This window comes from Eptatretus burgeri, chromosome 15 (genome assembly GCF_056783735.1).
Source record: "Eptatretus burgeri isolate ZD-2024b chromosome 15, Ebu_testis_v1, whole genome shotgun sequence".
NCBI lineage: Eukaryota > Metazoa > Chordata > Myxini > Myxiniformes > Myxinidae > Eptatretus > Eptatretus burgeri.
In genome coordinates this window covers 8561008-8575906 of record NC_140975.1, presented here as the reverse complement: position 1 = coordinate 8575906, position 14899 = coordinate 8561008, and the positions used below count along the sequence as shown (strand labels likewise).

General features: G+C 43.6%; 1 protein-coding gene across 3 annotated transcripts in view; it reads right to left on the bottom strand.

The window, feature by feature from the left end:
• LOC147011450 (glutamate receptor ionotropic, kainate 2-like) overlaps positions 1-14899 on the bottom strand; it is a 446205-nt gene that overhangs the window by 281792 nt on the left and 149514 nt on the right. The window contains exon 1 of one of the 3 annotated variants that reach the window (XM_085857186.1): positions 2231-2248. The exons of the other annotated variants lie outside the window; for them this stretch is intronic. The gene's annotated coding sequence lies outside the window, so the exon portion shown is untranslated. Of the gene's footprint in view, positions 1-2230; positions 2249-14899 lie in introns of those variants that run through there. 3 annotated transcript variants of the gene reach the window in all.

The window sequence follows — 14899 nt, the reverse complement described above, 5'->3', positions numbered from 1 at the left end:
AAAAATCATTATATTGCACTCTTTCGAACCCCGTATTGAGTCTGACAGACGGTGTGTGTATCGATCTAGGCCTCTTAAGTAATCTTCAGAAGGGAATCAAAACAATGGGACCAAGCTGGACACGTGGTTTAAATCCACTGTACATCCAATTCTGTAACAACATTGACAGTCCCTTTAACCTTTGTTACCAATTCAAAAACCTGTAACCGAAATTGAGGATATTAATTTGCTTTGGGATGATCTGTTGCCACACCTCAAGTAGTGTGGAGTTGAGCGAGGGAAATCAGCCTTTGGTCTTGCTAGCAAGGCCAGACGCTTGCTCCACCTGCAACTGACCGAGAAAGACTCAAAACCTTTCCGAGACATATCAATGCCACAGACGTTGATCAGACTATCCCAAATGTCGTCCCATAACCGTAAATTGAAGAAGCACTCGATGTGGGTGCCAGTAGTAAAGACGTTTTGAGAGACGGCCGTAGCACATCAAGCACTCCCCCATACAGCGTGAAGGGGAGATGGATGTCAATGTAAGATAAAGGTCAGTGGAGTGAATGTTTTATTGGACTCGTCCATCGGGCAACCATGTTGTTACTACAGGAAAGCAGCACAGTTTGCGAGAATGCACCAAATAAAATGCAAACTGCATTCAGACAACACGTACCATCCTGAGGGGGATGAATTGCAATTCCTGGCAATATCGTTCCTCCATTGTGTACGTGTTCTTCCAGTAACCGCCTGGTGCTTAAATTCCAAAATGCAAGCTTACTGCACACCTCTATTTTGTTCCTCTTTTTCACCACTCTGAAACTGCCTTCATCAGGCTGTTCATTCCCACTCTTCAGGGTCTCAAACAGGTGCTTCACCACCATCTCAGATCATCCCCCATCCCTACTCACAACATTTTCTTCCCCCATTAACCCGAGTAACCCAACTCTATAACTTGCAGGTTACCATGTTTCCTCCCCTCCTCTCTCGCCTCTTTTTCTGCCCATTTGTTGTATCTGACTGTGGCCCTACTGTCCCACTGTCATTCTGTTGCCTTTCTTCCCTCTGTCAACTCTTCTCATCCAGGAGCCTCAACTGGTCTCCCATATCTACTGCCCCTGATGATGAAAAGCATGCCAAAAGGGCAAACAAAAATGAGTTCATGCACCATTGCAAATCAGGATGACTATTTGGGATTTTATCAACTAAAGGTCGGTGAGAAGTTAGAGTTTGTTTACCACCATTGGAAACCATGCGTGGCTTCACAGAGACGAGCGTTCTCCTGATATTTGTAACGTTGCCCTGTAGTGAGTCCCAGTAGATCCACAAACAGCATAGCAAATATAAATAATTGTTTCGGACAAATGACAGTAACCCTGACAGGTTCCTGATGTGATTCATCGACTCAAATGCAACAGAAAAGACAACAACCAGCATTTGACTCGAAGCACGTACATCGGCAACACGGCAAGTCAGATCGGAAAAGGTTTCTGAAAAATAAGAACATTCTGTATACAAACTCAGATTTCATCTTACAATGGAATCGTCCGATTGAGTTATGGATGAATTTTTTGTATTTTATGACACCGACAGCCACATTTTTATGGTACACAATGAAAGGCATTGTCCTCTGGATCACTGCCTATAATGCCACCTTACATTAATGGTGTCTATTAGGGAGGAAATAAAATGTCATCTTCAAATGCCAATAAAATGATTAAACGTGAAAAAAGGAAATCTGACGATTCCAAAAAAAAAAAAAAAAAAAAAATCAATGTGGAGAGGAGGAGATATAAACTAGATATCTGTGATGACAAAGCAATCGCCCAGGGTAAGCCTCTCCGGGCACCTGCAATCAAATGATGGCCATGTTCTTTTCGGACTGCCATATGACCTTGACCTTCAATATTTCGGGAAAAGCATGTAAATAAAATGTGTCCCTATCAACAATTTCTCCACAAAACTCAACATCATGAAACTCAATGGAAAATTATTCAATTTATGATCAAAAAGGTTTAAAAAAAAAAAAAAAAAATATATATATATATATATATATATATATATATATATATATATATATATTTGATTACAATCTGAAAATAGTCGGCCAAGGAGACAAATTAAATATCAGGTGCACAACTTTGGTACAGGTACACGATTATGATGCAAGAACATCTTGGAAGGCCAAGCGGTCTTTGAGATTCAACATTGGGAAAATTGAGCGATTACAAAAAACACTTTTTACCTCGACGTTTGACTCTGTCAATAGGAGGGGTTTTCAAATGGTTCTCTGCTCCTCATTCTCATCACATTTACGTCATTGCTGTGATTGGTCAGCTCAGCCCATGTGACCCCGACGTTTGACTCTGTCAATAGGAGGGGTTTTCAAATGGTTCTCTCCTCCTCCTCATTCTCCTCACATTTACGTCATTGCTGTGATTGGTCAGCTCAGCCCATGTGACCCCGACGTTTGACTGTCAATAGGAGGGGTTTTCAAATGGTTCTCTCCTCCTCCTCATTCTCCTCACATTTACGTCATTGCTGTGATTGGTCAACTCAGCCCATGTGACCCCGATGTTTGACTCTGTCAATAGGAGGGGTTTTCAAATGGTTCTCTCCTCCTCCTCATTCTCCTCACATTTACGTCATTGCTGTGATTGGTCAGCTCAGCCCATGTGACCCCGATGTTTGACTCTGTCAATGGGAGGGGTTTTCAAATGGTTCTCTCCTCCTCATTCTCCTCACATTTACGTCATTGCTGTGATTGGTCAGCTCAGCCCATGTGACCCCGATGTTTGACTCTGTCAATAGGAGGGTTTTCAAATGGTTCTCTCCTCCTCCTCATTCTCCTCACATCTACGTCATTGCTGTGATTGGTCAGCTCAGCCCATGTGACCCCGACGTTTGACTGTCAATAGGAGGGGTTTTCAAATGTTTTTCTCCTCCTCATTCTCCTCACATTTACGTCATTGCTGTGATTGGTCAGCTCAGCCCATGTGACCCCGATGTTTGACTCTGTCAATAGGAGGGGTTTTCAAATGGTTCTCTCCTCCTCCTCATTCTCCTCACATTTACGTCATTGCTGTGATTGGTCAGCTCAGCCCATGTGACCCCGATGTTTGACTGTCAATAGGAGGGGTTTTCAAATGGTTTTCTCCTCCTCCTCATTCTCCTCACATTTACGTCATTGCTGTGATTGGTCAGCTCAGGCCATGTGACCCCGACGTTTGACTGTCAATAGGAGGGGTTTTCAAATATTTTTTTTTAAGTTCAATTTAAATGCTGTTTTCAATTTTCGCGGTCGCTAAGGTTGATTCACACTCGGCCGCATCAAGATTTGTGAAATTTGAGCGTTTTGTATCCTCGGTCTGTGTGGAATGCGTTGCACGGAGGGGAGGCTTCTATTGGCTTCCACCACCTTCCATGACGCCTCACGAGGCTATCTTAAGTTCTATTCCATTTCTGTTTTCACTTTTGGGACCTTCTGGTGTAGCTACAGTCTTAACGTAGATCATTTTCGTAAAATCCGAGCAGAAACACACTTTTCATGAGGAAAATGTATTAAAATTCAAATAACTGTTGGGTATTGAAAGGAACACCACATGCTTTCCGTTCACTGCTTGACCTCCTATGGTGTCCCCTTGGGTGACTGCTTATTTATCAGTAGCGTCTATCCGATCTTAGCTTATACTTTTGAAGGTTTGATGATGAGCTCTACAGGTATCCAAAAGAATTCGGGAGAAAAACGGACATTTAAAAATGTTGTCAAAACATTTCATCAGACCGCGAGCTGGCGGAACACTTGACGCCATGCAGGCAACATGGCGCCATATTGGGATTCGCTAAATATCCGTTATTGTCGGGTTTTCCGTCTGTGTGTGTGTGTGTGTGTGTGTGTGTGTGTGTGTGTGTGTGTGTGTGTGTGTGTGTGTGTGTCTGCAACGTGAGGCTCCACAGCATAAACCAACAAACCGATTTCGATGAAACTTGGCGAACAGGTGCCATATGGGCTGGGGGTGTGCGTGTTTGAGTTTCGTTGTTAAGCAACCACACGTTGCTATGCAGCGGCCGAAAAACCGCGTTTTAAGAACCCAAACGGTAACTGACGTAGCGCGGCTTCAATGATAGGAAGAGCGACCGGACGGACCAACTCCTGCCTATTCCTTGCATCCCCATCTAGTTATCGTGACAGCATAACGTTCCTCTATCTCTCATAGTTTCTGAATGGCAGCCCTCCGAATGCGGAAAGGTGGCGGAACCAGGGAATATGTTAAGTGACCTTGACCTCGGAAACCGTCGACGGCGGAACGTTCAAATTCGGTGTATGGATAGAGTTTAATAACTACTACAAAATTGAACCGCAGCATTTTTCCAGATTCGATCAGCAAGGGTGTCGGGGCTGAAATACGCAAAATTCGAAAAAATACTTTTTCTCGACCTACGTTCACTATTTTCAATACTTGTCCTACAGTTTTGAATGTGGAGAAACGAGACTTCAGAATTAAACACTTCGAGATATTTAGAAGATTTTACTCGAGCCGATTTTTGATTTAGGTTTTATTTTTCAAATGGTAGTCCTGTGAGGAGTGCCAGTTGGCAAAATACGCAATAGGAAAAATCTTGCCAGGCAGAGGAACAATTGTATGTGAAGCAATACGTCTTGGCAATGAATCTTCGGCGGTGGATCGGTCAGAATGAAAAGCATCGTATCCAGCGCTTCGATCCTAGCGGATCCCTCGTCGCCTACCGGCTTGTGTTAGCCTTATCTCGCGAGAGATTGAACTTTTCGGTGGTCCTCGGGTCCTTTCTGTTGAATACCAACACTTTGTGGAGAAAGCCGTGATTTACAAGAATTCAGAGTATTTATTTAACGGCCGTGATCGCGGGTTTGAAAATCGTGTGATGACGTTGGAAATAAATTTCTCTGGAGAATGCAAGTCTTTGCTTCGAGCAGCCTCAAGCGTTTATATTGTCTGGTAATCGGCTGCCCAAGTATCAACATCATTTGGTAATCAGCTTTCATTCAACGTCGGGGTCATTCATGGTATTCAGCTTGTTTTTTTTTATTTTTTATTTCTTGCAGACTGCCATTTGACCTTTAACCTGGAGGGGTATGATGTAAATTAAGCATAAATGTGATTTGCGCTAGGCGATCTAGAAAGGAGAATTTCACTGATCAGACAAAGCTTCGTCGAGTTTTGGTGGAAAATGCTTGACAAAGATCCCTGCAAATGTCTCTTGCTCTTCCTCTGCTCCAGTTGGTTCATCTGATGATATGCTTGTGAAAGTCAACATCTTTCTGGTTATTGTCAGAGAGCTGCCTCAATAGCAGCAACACAGGCATTTCATTCAGGCAGATTGGCAGGGACTACAAACAGCCATCTCTCTTCAGGACTTGTCTCCTATATCTACTGCCCCTGATGTTAACTCCGCCTAGAAACTCTCTCAATCTCAATCTCAATCTGTCTCTGTCTCTGTCTCTGTCTCTGTCTCTGTCTCTCTCACATTCATCCCATCTCATCTTCAATTATCCCACCCTCTTCCTTCCCATGGTACACTAAATCATGTGATGAGGCAGTTGCTCTGAAGCAACTTGCCTTCTCTTCCTGGAAGCCAAATCCGACTGAAGGCAATCTCAATGCACTCAAAAAAGTCTGCAACAAGTGTGTGTCCACTCTTAGGAGAGCCAGAAAACAACATCCGTCCAACCTCAAGAATGAACTTTCGTCTTTCAAACTTGTCTCCATCCTCTAAAACGTGGTGTCACCTTGTTAAGTCTGTCTCTGAAGTATGCTCCCCTTCCATCTTTTCTCTCTCTTCAAATGGCACCACAGCCGACTGTGCTCGTGAGAAGGCTGAATGCTTCAATTCTGTGTTTGCTTCCAAATATCCTGTCCCGAACCACTCACTCTTGGCACCCATCCTTCCCTGTCATACCCAACTGTTCCAGGACGTTGTGTCTTTTGCACCTGAGAAAGTGGAGAAGGTATTTTTCAACCCTCGGCTCTGACTGCAACTGGACCAGACGGCATCAGAACACATGTCCTAAAAACCTGCTCTGCTGCCCTTGCACATCCTCTCTCTGACCTTTTCACCCTGTAGTTTGACCAATGTCATCTTCCATCTACTTGGAAATGAACCAACATCACTGCACTACATAAAAAGGTGCAAAAACCAATCCCCTTAACTATAGACTTATCGACTTCCAATCATCAGCAAGTTCTTAAAAACCATCCACACAGATGATATGAAATCCTTACTTTTCTCCAACAAACCTCATCTCAGATCACCAAATTCATTTCAGACCAGGTTCATCAAGGATGGAGTGCCCAAGGCAGTGTTCTGGGCCCAGTCTTATTCCTGATCTTAATAAATTATCTTTCTGACTCTCTGGGATATCCCATTTATAAATTTGATGATGACTGCACCCTCTGCCGTGACATCCCTCATCCTTCAGACAGGCAGGCAGCAACCTCTTCCCTCTCTTCAGGCCTTGACAAAATCACAAGATGGTCAAACCTTTCGAATATGTCTTTCAATCCTGACAAATCTCACACACTCACTATCTTTCTCTGAAAGGACCAGATGACAATCACCTCCACCCCTACTACTTTCTCAACAATCCTTTTGAGGAAGTTCAGTCATTCAAAATCCTGAGTCTCACAATCAGCCATGATCTTTCTTGAGCAAACCACATTTCAAAGTTGGCCTTCAAAGCCAGCTGCTGACTGGGCATCCTCCTTCATACATATTTCCTTCCTTGGCACACCTGCAGTCCTATCCACCTACAAGGTCTTCATCAGCAGCTTCATGGAGCACTCCTCTCCCCTCTTGAGTGGCTCCCTTGCCTCACATCTTGCTCAACTCGATGCCGCAGAAGCCAAGGCCTTTAAAAGGGGAACACAAACGCAAAATTTTCTTTTTCCTGAAAACCATTGAAAATCATTAATCACAGTCTGATTCGAAGGGTAAAAAAAATTGAAATGTTTTTGCCAATCACAAAGTGTCAATAAAGCCCGAGAATGTCGATTTTCAATTTCACCAATGACGTCACACCTTGAAGCCACATTGATCTGAACAACGGCTTTACATCAAGAAACAGTGCATGTCGAGCTTTGATTCAGATACTGATTCCACCGTCATCAGCGACTCCAAGGTTCTCAGAATGTTAAAACTGATCTATGGGATTTCGAAGAAACTATTGGAGACAAAATTAGTGATGGAAACGCTTTCAGGGGAATTGTGGAGCCATATCGTTTTGAGCTTTATGCAAGTGATGCGTGTGGGTTTGTGAAGACAAAAACGCTCGTCACATGATCAGCTCGGTTGGGTTTGATTTTTCATTCAATGTACAGTTTATAAAAGAAGGATTTTGTATCAATTGATAAATCGGTTTATATATATATTAATAGAGCAGAAATACTTCTCTACGAGCGACAGCACGGACAGCGCGGACAAAATGGGTGCCGAATGCTTTGTCCCACAGTCACAGGCTGACCAGGTGTCTTGTATGTTAAGGGATTGTCCTGTTTCATACTTTCCCCAGACACCATTTGTGTCCGTGCCATGACTCACCGTCATGTCCGTGAGGGTGGTGTCGGATGGTGGTGGTGGTATTGTGGGGGTGGTGGTTGATGGGGGATTGTGGGAGGATGGTGAAGGGGGGGGGGATGGACCCTGAAGGTTTATGCGTCAGTTCAGGTCAGGTATGGGAGTATGTGCCAGAGCAGCGCGTCACTGCATCCACTTTCCGCCGGTACTCCAGGGGCCTCCATCTGGCCGTCCCCCAGGCAGATGCCTGGCCCATCCCCATCTCCTTGAGATGCCGATCAACCTGTGAGTGGAGGAGGCCAATGGGCCGACCACGTGCCTCGTGGTTGTAGCATGTTGACTGGCATCTCAAGGATATGGCATCCTGGCATCTGCCTGGGGAATGGCCAGACGGAGGCCCCTGGAGTAACCGTGGAATGTGGACGCAGCGACTCGCTGTTCTGGCACATGTTCCCATACCTGACCTGACCTGCTGCAACCACGAGGCACATGGTCGGCCCATTGGCCTCCTCCACTCAGGAGACTCCCTCGCTGAGAGAATCTGATGAGCAGGATCAGCGTCAGGAAAACGAGCCACATGTCCATACAGCCACAGTTGACGCTCTCAGACTATGCAGGTAACAAATCTCATTTGAGTCTCTCTCAGCAACCGCTCGGTGGACACAAAGTCCGATCAGCGATAGCCAAGGATTCTCCGAAGAGAATGGGTACCAAAGGAATTAAGTCTCCATCTCAGATCCTTGGTCAGAGTCCAAGTCTCGCATCCATAGAGCAAGACTGGAAGCACCAAGGATCTGAAGACTCGGACTTTCGTCCTCCCGCACAGATACCGGCAACGCCACACCCCATTATCCAGTGAATCCATGACTCCCCAGGCCCGACCCAGACATCTATTGACGTCTGACTCACAGCCAACAGAGGCATGAATATCACTGCCAAGGTAATGAATCTCTCCACGACCTCAACATGCTCACCACAAACAGGCACAGACAGGATAGCAGCATCCAAGATGTCATTGAAAGCCTGGATCTTAGTTTTGACCCAGGAAACCCGTTATCCCAGTGGCTCCAACTCCTCATTCAGCACCTCGAGGGCCCCCAAAAGGATATCTAAAATCTCCGCAAATATGACTGCATCATCTGCGAAATCAAGGTCAGAGATCTTGACATTCCCAAACGATGCACCGCAGCTTGATCTCTCCAACATCCTCCCTAGAATCCAGTCCAAAGAAGTGCTGAAAAGTGTGGGGGTCAGTGCACACCCCTGACGAACTCCAGTAACAACTGGAAATAAGTTTTAGCGTTTTAGCGTCCTCGGTCAAATCCTCTTGGAGGAGTCGATGATACATTCATACATACGTTCTCTCCATGATAAATAGATGGTGGTTCATCGATTTATAGTAATTTGTGTTGATAATAGATAATTATTTTCAGGTGTTCTTGTGCTCACTGCTCGGCAATGGCAACAGGTGTTTGATTCACTATTCAAATCGCCTGTGTCCATGTGCTGGTAGCTGGATAGAGATGGTGTTACAGTTTTGAGTGACGACTGTTTCTTCTGCTTAATTTTGGGTATGACATGCCATCTCAATCATGGCAGATAATCGCAATATCTCGGCATCTCTGTTGTTTCATAACATGCGATGTAAAATGTTCCAAGCACAAAAGTGAACATTTTGTAGGCCCGATCCACACTTGGGTATTTCAGACAATCCTCATCCAATTTCTGGCACACTTCGGGTCTTTCAGCCATTGGTGGAGCTTGGACATTGGTGGAGGTCTCTTAATTCAACAGCCGAGTGGGAGTTGAACTCAGGATCCTAAGCCCACCACCCTAATCATTAAGCCAACACCAGGCATATACCTGTGGAACCAACTTCCACATTCTCTTCAAACTCATTCTTCCCTCCAGGTCTTCAAGACAGCTGTTCACCACTGCCTGCTCCCGCTGCACCGTCACCACTGCTCGCCACCGCTGCACCGGCACCACTTCCAATATCCTCAGCAACCTCACTCCACAATCGTAACCAACTATTATCTACAAATTTCTCACGTTCTGCTACTTGCTGCAAATTATCTATCTGTTCCTTTAACCTAGTAATAACCATCCTCAAGTGGGATATTTCCTCACACTTCCTGAAACAGTAAGAACCCTCTCCTTCCCCTATTGTTGATGTGGCCCACATTGAGCAACTATCACATTTTATGAACTCCTCTTTCTTTCTCCTTCGGTCTCTATTTATCCCCTTTTTATCCCCATACTCCCAAGGCCCCAACCGACTTAACATGAGGCCTTCCCCTGCTTTTTTCAATAAACTAACACAAATACAGCTTTATAAGTAGAGTTACACAGCCCCTGCCACAAATCACGATAACAAAATAAGCAACACAACAAACAAAAAACACTTGTTTTGTTCTGGTCGCGCTACTCTCTTGCGAATTACAGGAAGTAACGTCCACTGTTGTTGTTTTTATTGGTAATTTATTTATATTATATTATATTATATTTGCTGGGGGGGGGGGGAGGTTGAATGAGTCGATACACCTTGTTTAATTCTTTGAGGGCAGAGGGAAAGAGGACAAAGCTGGCAGTACAGAAGCAACAACTAGAACAAGGAAACGAGAACAAGGCAGAAGACGGAGGGCACATACACCCGACTCTCACAGGTTGGCCCGACTGAGATCGAGAGACGAACCAAACTATTCAACACAACAGGACACGATTCGGGACAGAAAAGTTGGCGAAAGACATGAATAACAAAACAGAGAGAATAATTCACAAGACCAACCAATGTACTTGAAAAATCTTCGACTCTCACAAGAAGACAGACAGACACAGGTGAAAAGGTAACCTCTGTCCACCTTCGGTGGCAGATGTAATAAAACAGATGAACAGGGAATAGGTAAGAAGAAGATTAAGATTACTGGCATTAAACTACCACCTTCGAAAGGAATAAAACTCATAATTAGAGAGAGAGTGGAATAAAACAATGTCATGAAGATAAATCGGTGTAATAATGGCTTAAACAAACAATGGAACTAATTACAAATGTGAGTAATAAGAATTACTAATTATTTGTTTATTTCACATGGATTTTTATGGGCTCTCGGTGGAGTTTGTCCATAAATCACGTGCAGGACAAAGACATTAGTCGACATCAATGTACTTCTCCGTGAACTAGGAGGATGTAACAGAGACAATGGACGATCCATCATTATATTATCTGGGATTTGAACCTGGTGTCGTGATTCGTGTCCTTCACTTTCTGCTCACTCATTGCATTTCCCGTTTGGAGTCAAACTCGTCGTGGAGAGGAAACTGTGCGCAATAGAGAAATGGAATCCCATAGTTGTGGTCCTTCGATGCCTAAACCTAATAAGGGCCAAACGTGAGAAGCACAAACTCACAGGTGCATCACCAGTGCGCGTGACCTCATACCTGAGAGAATGCTTCTCTTCGATTTTTACCATCGTTGTGCTTAACCCCATTACAATTCCCACTCGTTTAATCTCACAAGTCATAACTGTAAGATACATACACGATGTACAACAATTGCTGTGCAGCGCAAACATATCGAGGTGTCCAAGTTGGGCACAGGAAGACGCCATTGGACTCAGCTTGCCTGTTACATCGACTCTAATCATATTTTTTTTCTACAGACTCGGGTTATATGTTCGTTTCTCTTGAATACATTGGCAGGGTCGACTTTATCATGGTGGTGTCCCGAACGTGGACCGCTTCGCATTTTGGTTTACCCGTTTCCAATTGCAGGATAAAACTATGACGTCTTGAAGGTTCAAATTGTTTGGACTACAAATTAGTCCATCGTCTACTAACGACCATGTTATTCGTACAAGAGTGCATTGATATCTCATAATGTCCTCGTTCATGCAAAAGTGCATTGATATCTCATAATGTCCTATTCATGCAAATGTGCATTGATATCTAATAATGGCCTCACTCGTCATGCAAATGTGTATTGATTGATCTCTCATAATGTCCTTCCTATTCGTAATGTCATTGTACTTCATGTAAACGTGCATTAATATCACATAATGTCCTTGATATTCGTGTAAACGTGCATTGATATCTAATAATGTCCTTGTTATTTGTTTCCAAACGTGCATTGATATCTCATAATGTCCTTGTTATTCGTGTAAACGTGCATCGATATCTTATAATGTCCTTGTTATTCGTGGAAATGTGCATTGATATCAAATAATGTCCTTGTTATTCGTGTAAACGTGCATCAAAATCTTATAATGTCCTTGTTATTCGTGGAAATATGCCTTGATATTGGGTAGTCGATCTCGTCGAAAAAAAAAAAAAAATTTGAGATTTGTTCTACCCTCTTCTTCTTCTTCTTCTTCTTTCAGCTGCTCCCGTTAGGGGTCGCCACAGCGGATCATCCGTATGATCCGCATAGTGATTTGACATATGTTTTATGCCAGATGCCCTTCCTGACACAACCCTGGTCGCCTCTTACGACACAGGGATATGGTACACCAATTTTAACCGGGGTATACACTGACCCAGTACACTGGTACTCATTTCGCTGACCTCGGAAGCATGACAGGCTGAGTCAACCCCCTGGTGTATTAATTCAGTGGCCCAACGGGGCTTGAACTCAGGACCTTTTGGATTCCAAGCCGCTGCCCTAACCACTGCGCCAACACACCAGGCCATTTATTCTACCCTTATTATCAGTATTTAAAATGGCAATTTCAGTTAATACAATGGCGATTTCGATGAAACTTGGTTGGTAGGTTCATACCATGACCTAGTTGTGTGCAAGTGAGAACCGTTGCTATGGACACCACCGTTGCCTAGCAAAGGGACTTTGAAATTTTTGAAAAATAATAAAAAAATTTTTTTCGAAAATCAAAAATTGGGCCACAAACGACTGTGGGCAGTACATTCAGCCATATTGTCAAAAATTTCCAGCCGGATCCTATGAAAACTGTCGGAGAAGACAGACACTGAATGAACCCTGGTCGAAAATAATAAAAAAAAAAACAAAGTTCGTTATATCTCAGAGACTATGAGTCAGATATACATGAAACTGGTATGGTAGGTTCATGATATGTCCTAGTTATGTGTGAGAAAGAACGTTGCTATGGACCCCTCTGTTGCCTAGCAACTGCCAAAAAACCTCTAAATGTGGGGGTATTTTAACGTAAAAACAATCTACAGCATTAACCCTTGAAGCTAGAATCATGAATTTTCTTGTGCTTAATCCTCAGGTCATTCCCCATCGAACGGGCCCATCGCGTCAGGTTCTATTGACTAGGCGACTACCCATGTCCGCCTACCGGCTTGTCTAATAATGTCCTTGTTATTCGTGTAAACGTGCATCGATATCTTATAATGTCCTTGCTATTCGTGTAAACGTGCATCAATATCTCATAATGTCCTTGTTATTCATGTAAACATGCACCGATATCTTATAATGTCCTTGTTATTCGTGGAAACATGCATTGATATCTCATAATGTCTTTGTTATTCGTGTAAACGTGCATTGATATCTAATAATGTCCTTGTTATTCATGAAAATGTGCATCGATATCTAATAATGTCCTTGTTATTCGTGTAAACGTGCATCAATATCTTATAATGTCCTTGCTATTCGTGTAAACGTGCATCAATATCTCATAATGTCCTTGTTATTCGTGTAAACATGCACCGATATCTTATAATGTCCTTGTTATTCGTGGAAACATGCATTGATATCTCATAATGTCTTTGTTATTCGTGTAAACGTGCATCGATATCTTATAATGTCCTTGTTATTCATGAAAATGTGCATCGATATCTAATAATGTCCTTGTTATTCGTGTAAACATGCATTGATATCTCACAATGTCCTCATTCATCGTGCAAAAGTGCATTGATATCTCACAATGTCCTCATTCATCGTGCAATCGTGCATTGATGTATCATAATGTCCTCACTCGTCGTGCAAATGTGCATTGATTGATATCTCATTTCATTCCTATTCGTGCAAAAGTGCATTGGTATCTCATAATGTCTGCACTGGGTGTAAACGTGCATTGATATCTCACAATATGCTTGTTATTGTAATGAATACAATTCTCTATTCTTGTATATTTTATGGATTACATGCAAGTGTACAAGATTGTACGAATATCTGTCCAAAACATCTGTGGCTGTTCGTACCCGACATGAAACCAATGTGGCTTTAATAACCTCCTCTTGATTGGCATTACAAAATTATTACATAGATTATTTTGTGCTCATCTTGAGTGCGCACATAAAAAAACAAAGACTTAATGACTTCGAATGAGCGAGACGGTGTTCGAATAAGAGGCTTGCGATGTAGGGCACGAGGAGAATGATGCAGCCAGACAGCCAGGCGGCAGAGAGCCTGATGGTCGAGCAAACACGTCCCACGTATTTGAACACGTCTCCACTCAAAGGAGATGCGCCATTAAGCGAAGGCCAGATCCGGCTCGGCTCTGATTTCTAAAGGCAAAGCAAATGATGACAATGCAAGCATTTAATTGCGGCCGCAAGGAGTTCAATTATGTAGACGCGTCGCAGACAGGTTCCCAACGATCATTTTTACACCTTTCCTTCTCCCGGCATGGTCGACAAGAAAGCTCTGAGGACGAATCCCCCGCTGTTAGTTAATGGCGACGTCGGGAGGGGGTGTGGGAGGGAAGACGGGTGGGAATACTGATGGGGAGAACTCTGCCCACGTTTCTATCCAAGTAAAGACAAATGACTGACTCGCTGAGATATTGTCAATGTTTAGCAACCCGACCATCTATCAACAAAATCTTCCTGGAGCCTCAAGCCAGACTCGCACAAATGGTGGTAATTTTCCGCTTTGCGCTTTGTAAATTACTGCGAGATACAAAAACAAGTTTCAAATGAAAAGAGAGCTTCGAGAGAAAGGAATGGTTTTGTGACATTTAGAGCTCGGAAGGACAATCAATTACAGGAGAAAAGAATTTTAATCAAAATCCGAGACGGTTTTTGCTGCGCCTCGCTTTGTGTACCTTAAGTTGCTCGAGGCACATTCTCAGGTGTGACGTAATTAACCTGGCGACTTTGTACCTGGGGTGACAAATCACTCTTGGACGTGGCGAGTGACACACCACTTTCTTCTAATGCAAAAGATACCAAGGGACCGTTCATTCCTCGCTATGATGAATTACCCACAAGGCATTGGCACCCTCATGGCATGGCTCGGTCTCTCATCTGAATGAGTCAAACAAGTTTCGGGTGAGCAGGTGTGGATAAGGAAGGGGGTTTGGGTTTAGATAAATAGATGTGGACAGGAAGAGGGTTTGGGTTTAGAGATGCCGGAAGAGCAGGAAGTTTGGGTTTTGGAAGTGGG